The following is a 6085-nucleotide window of genomic DNA, read 5'->3' on the forward strand; positions in this document are numbered from 1 at the left end:
GGATATCAAATTAAAGGTATTAATGAGGGTTTTAAAAGCGAGTGGCCCTTAGATGTATATGTGAAGGCGTTCTCGCGATATCGTCCAAAATGTGGACCAGGTGATCCAGAAAATCATATGTCGGGTACTGCTAATTTATTTATATATGCAATACCACTAACAGTATTCCTGCCAAGATTCCAAGGGCTGTTGATTTCGGCTTGTAGAACTTTTTCATTTTCTTCTACTTAATATGGTAGGTGTCACACCTATTTTACAAATTTTTTTCCAAAGTTATATTTTGCGTCAATAAACCAATCCAGTTACCATGTTTCATCCCTTTTTTCGTATTTGGTATAGAATTATGGCATTTTTTTCATTTTTCGTAATTTTCGATATCGGTAAAGTGGGCGTGGTTATGGTCGGATATCGGCCAGTTTTTATACCAAGATAAAGTGAGTTCAGATAAGTACGTGGGCTAAGTTTAGTAAAGATATATCGGTTTTTGCTCAAGTTATTGTGTTAACGGTCGAGCGGAAGGACAGACGGTGGACTGTGTATAAAAACTGGGCGTAGCTTCCACCGATTTCGCCCATTTTCACAGAGAACAGTTACCGTCATAGAATCTATGCCCCTACCAAATTTGAGAAGGATTGGTAAATTTTTGTTCGACTTATGGCATTAAAAGTATTATAGACAAACTAAATGAAAATGAGCGGAGCCACACCCATTTTGAAATTTTCTTTTATTTTTGTATTTTGTTGCATCATATCATTACTGGAGTTGAAGTTTGACTTAATTTACTTATATGCAGTAAAGATATTAAATTTTTTGTTAAAATTTGAATTTAAAAAAAATTTTTTTTAAAAAGTTCAACCAATTTTGCTAGTTTTTAGTTGGTACATATATAGTAACAGTAGTAACGTTCCTGCCAAATTTCATCTTGATATCTTCAACGACTGCCAAATTACAGCTTGCAAAACTTTTAAATTACCTTCTTGTAAAAGTGGGCGGTGCCACACCCATTGTCCAAAATCTTACTAATTTTCTATTCTGCGTCATAACGTCAACCCACCTACCAAGTTCCATCGCTTTAACCGCCTTTGGCAATGAATTATCGAATTTTTTCGGTTTTTCGAAATTTTCGATATCGAAAAAGTGGGCGTGGTTATAGTCCGATATCGTTCATTTTAAATAGCGATCTGAGATAAGTGCCCAGGAATCTACATACCAAATTTCATCAAGATACCTCAAAATTTACTCAAGTTATCGTGTTAACGGACAGACGGACGGACGGACGGACATGGCTCAATCAAATTTTTTTTCGATACTGATGATTTTGATATATCGAAGTCTATATCTCTCTCGATTCCTTATACCTGTACAACCAACCGTTATCCAATCAAATTTAATATACTCTGTGAGCTCTGCTCAACTGAGTATAACAATAAATCTAATTATTGAATACCACATAATTTACTGCTATTTAATTTTTTTTCAGAGGCGCAGAAGTTAGTTATATAATAATTTGTTTATAACAATTAATGTTATTTAACAAACAAAATTTTAATTTGTTTATAAAAAAAATTCAAAAATATAGTGCATTGTTTTATAAATGTCAAAAAAAAAAATTATTAAAATCGGTTCAGTAGTTTCTGAGAAAACAATGTTTGACCGATTTGATGCGACAAAATTCAATTGGTTATAAAAATTTAACGGTAAAAAATTTCGAGAAAAAACTAACAAGATTTCCTACCCTTTTATAAGGCTTTAATGTGAAACAAATTTTTTTAGTTATTCGAACACTTGGTAAATGCGATGCTCACTTGAGATGGCCTCACCCATATAATAATAAATATTGTTACGAATTTAGTGCAATTCCTCTTATTTGCAACCTTCTGCTACCGTTAGAATCACTAAATTGTTCAATAAATAACTCCACTATTCAATAATGCAAAACACTTCTACTGCTCAACAGATAGCGTGCTTAATCAAAACTGATTCCATGATTGCTCAGATTGCGCTCTTTTATACTCTTCGATTTCCTCGTTCCATACTTCTAGGCGTTTATAGAATTTACTTAGTTACCAGCTATAAAATTATAACTACAGATGCACGTGTATAGCTTCTTATATGCGCGTGTATATGTGAGAGATACTTGCACAAATAATTGCCTACTTTTGAGAGTATCTCAGATATATGCATGTGTTTGTGCGTTGCTCTCCGCTGCTTGTATGGGCATATGTGTAGACATAATGATTAATTTGGTTATGTGCATACAAGTCTCTGCTCAGTATCGGCTTAGAGATGATAGCATCCCTCAGTGTTGCTAGTATTCGTCACGATATATTAAATATATTATGTCCTGAAATTTTATTTCAATGATAGTTTTTTTTGGAAGTCGAAAAGTAATCGGCTGCTGAGTGGATTACCCCATTGCGACTGCAGTTTCAAAAATATCTTATATCCGACCTTTATTGAATAACGCCCAATTTCTGAATTGAGTTGAACGCGTATCTCAGTTAAAACTCAATATATATTGAGGTGAGTTGAGCCGTTTATGAAAAAACTTGTAAGGGGGGTCTTTCTCAAATAAACATCCATCCATAAACGACAACATCCCTTGGGCACCTCAATGCCTTCCTTTTAGGGTAACCGGTTTAGGAACAAAATTAGAGAATTTAAGTTGGCCAGTTCCGCATTGGATACAATTGACGCGGAAATTGTGCAGAAAACGTCGTTGGGGCAAAGGTTTGGCTATGGTCCAACTGAAATGACTGCGATTTTTCTGATTTTCTTAAACCACGGGTCTTCAAAAATTTAAAGTGATTGCCACTTCGCATACGCTATGAGAGCACAATTGTGCTATGAAATGCGTATCCATGTTTTATATTGCGAAGAGGCATTAAAATTGAGGGGATCATGAGTTTGTACACACGTTTTCATGAATTTTCTAAACTTTCAATTTGGATTAAATAGAGCCAGAATGAGATCCTTCATACCATCTGGAGGCAGCTCTTTTAAAAAATTATTCACTAGGGACACTAGAGTGGGAAATTTTTTTTACTTTTGGTGTAGTGAAAATAAAGTTTAGTAATCAGTATGTAATTCTAGCTCTCGTCCAGAACGATGCCAACAGAGATAACAATAGCGCACATTGTGGACGAACTTTTCAAAACCACATACATATCACAAATATTAACCGATTTTAATCATTTTTGTACAGAAATTTTTGTAATTGAATTCTGAAGGCTCACATTGGCCGATTTTTTAAATGTTTGGAAAAAAAATTTCGAAAAAAAAGCAATTTTGCAAAATGTTCTATAAAAAATTGTTTAAACAAATTAATTTTGCAAAACGAATATCAATTAACAATACCTACTATCTCTTAAAGTGTATATCATTCTCTTAAGTAATGAGCAAAGATTGTATATCACGAAAGTGATACATAAATACGTATTATAGTATAAAGTTCTGCAAAGAATAGGCTATTTTGCAACAAATTGCGTTGTGAGTCTCTTCAGAATTCAATTACGAAAATTTCTGTGTAAACAATGTTGTAATCGGATGATTTTTCGAACCTGTAAGTGGTTTTGAATGAAATTGGTGCTTAACTCCCAATGTGTAGCGGCATGAAAATATGTGCGCGAGAAGAAAAGAGATGGCAATGTTATAACCAATAAAAAATCCAATAAGTGTAAGAGCAAATTAAAGGTTTTAAGGTGCAGGAAGGCATGCTCGGTAAGACTATAAAAGGTGGCGTACAAGCAAGGAATGGCAATGAGTTCAAATAATTAGATCTGAATTTGAGCCCGAAAGCTTAGCACTTAAACTAAACTTTCGTCTTACTTTATTAATAACATTCTTAATACTTACATGTTAAGTACAAGGTCCCTAATTGGACTAAGCCTAAGCTTGGAGGGGTAATCGTGCAAGAAAAATTTAGCACAAAGTATCTAGGAGTTATACAAGATAGTAAGTTGTGTGGAGACTCTACCTGGAAGAGAAAGCGAAGAAAACCTCCGCGGCACTGTATGCATGCAAGTGGATGCTAGAATGCACGTGCGGCCTATCACCCAAACTCTCCCATTGGGTATTTACGGCAATTGTTAAACCCATACTTTACTATGGGGTTCTTGTTTGGTGGACAGCCACACAAAAAAGTACTTATACGAAAAATATTTAGAGAGGGTATGCATAGTATCAATGATTAGCATAACGGGAACCTTAAAAACTACCCCGACAGAGGCATTGCATGCCATTCTACACATCCCGCCTGCAGACCTAACGGCCAAAAACATCGCGTTAGCAACGGCAACAAGGCTTAAGGCCTCGGGGCAGTTCGAGTGCAGGCCTTATGACCACAGCAGTATAGCGCCATCTAATACCGGGCAAACGGAATATATGGTCCCGTGCCTGAGCTGCCACAATTGAGCCGGAGGGTTGATGCCGGGCTGCAGAAATGGCAGAAAATACTATACACATGTATACGGATGGTTCCAAATTAATGGATGAGGTTGGGTTTGCTGTTTACTGTGTCGACCCAGAAATAAGTAGATCATACAAGCTGCCATTTTACTGCAGCGTTTCTCAGGCAGAATTTATAGCAGTGACAAAGCAACAGAAATTATGGAGGAAGCTGCAGTCACCTCAATGTATATATTGATAGTCAGGCTGCGATTAAGGTAATAATATCAAACAGTACTTTATCACGATGTGTTCTGGAATGCAAAGAAGCATTGGAAACATTTCGCTCAGGCCGGACTATACATCTTTACTGGGTTCCTGGTCATAAAAGGATAGAAGGAACGAAAAGGCCGATGAGTTAGTAAATGAGGGTGCGACAATCGCTGAATCGACGATAGAGCCCCAATCCGTTTGGGAGAAATCAAAAGGAGACAGGAGTTGCATAAAAATGCAAAATTTCTAAGATCATGTGCAAAGCCTACGATATCTCTGAAGAGAGAAGACTTAAGGCTCACGATGGGCATACTGACCTGACACTACCTTCTGGCGTCAAATGCTTATAAGTTGGGCATCGTCAGTAACAGCAAGTGTAGGAAGTGTGAGCTGCAGGAAGAAACGGTTGAGCACATTCTGTGTTCGTGTCCTGCGTTCACCAGGCCAAGGCTCCAGCTATTAGGGGCGGCAGACTTGCCAGATCTCGAGGCAGTAATTAAGCTGGATCCTAGAAAGCTGCTAGTATTTGCCAAGAAGACGGAGTTATTCTATAACATATATCCTGGCAACTGATTGGGGCTCTTCCGTTTGGTCGTCAAACAAATTCTGGTAGCAGTATGGACACATTCAGTCTATGTGCGGTCTTTATTGGCCGGCCAATTCACCCTAAACTAACATGTTAAGAAAATTATGAAGTGCTTTCAAACCAAAAGTCCCACTAGCCGCTTTGACAGCATTGCGTTCTAAAAATGTTCTACAATGCGCGAGTGACTCCATATTTCCAAGACATCTGCTCTATTAATGCCAGTAGAGTCATAAACAGCTTTGATTACACACATGAAGATGATTACATTTTAAGAACACATGAAACATCTACTTCAATATGGAGCTAACTTAATATTCCAAAATTTCGAAGTTATAAGTACCTCGGGGCTCCCAATTCAATACCTACCGAACTTTATACTAGATTTGCTAATACCTTCACTAATCGTCGAGAAAAGTCTTTGTAAAAACTAAAAATTGCATTGGCGCATATGGCAGAGTCAGTCGGATTTATGCGTTTCTGAACATTGCAGTTTTTTGAGTTCATCGCTGTTTTGAGGTACATAGGTGTGCGACATGATCTACATAGAGCAAAAGTGGAAGAAAGCAAAAGTTTCACCACAAAAAAAAAAAAAAAAAACAGGGCAACAAATGAAAATCACTGTCGATGAACTATATACTTCCTTTATATCAAATCATTTTCCGTTTTTAATTACTTTTTTTTATATCCACTTATACTTATTTTCCCGCACACCTCACCCCCTCCAATCGCTAATGTGTACATGCAGATAGTTCTTTTTTATTACCCTAACATATGTATGTATTAATTTTATGTATAAACAACAAACAAATATACAAATATATGCATTATTAAGTTAAAAAT

This window comes from Eurosta solidaginis, chromosome 5 (genome assembly GCF_040869045.1).
Source record: "Eurosta solidaginis isolate ZX-2024a chromosome 5, ASM4086904v1, whole genome shotgun sequence".
In the NCBI taxonomy this organism is placed as follows: domain Eukaryota; kingdom Metazoa; phylum Arthropoda; class Insecta; order Diptera; family Tephritidae; genus Eurosta; species Eurosta solidaginis.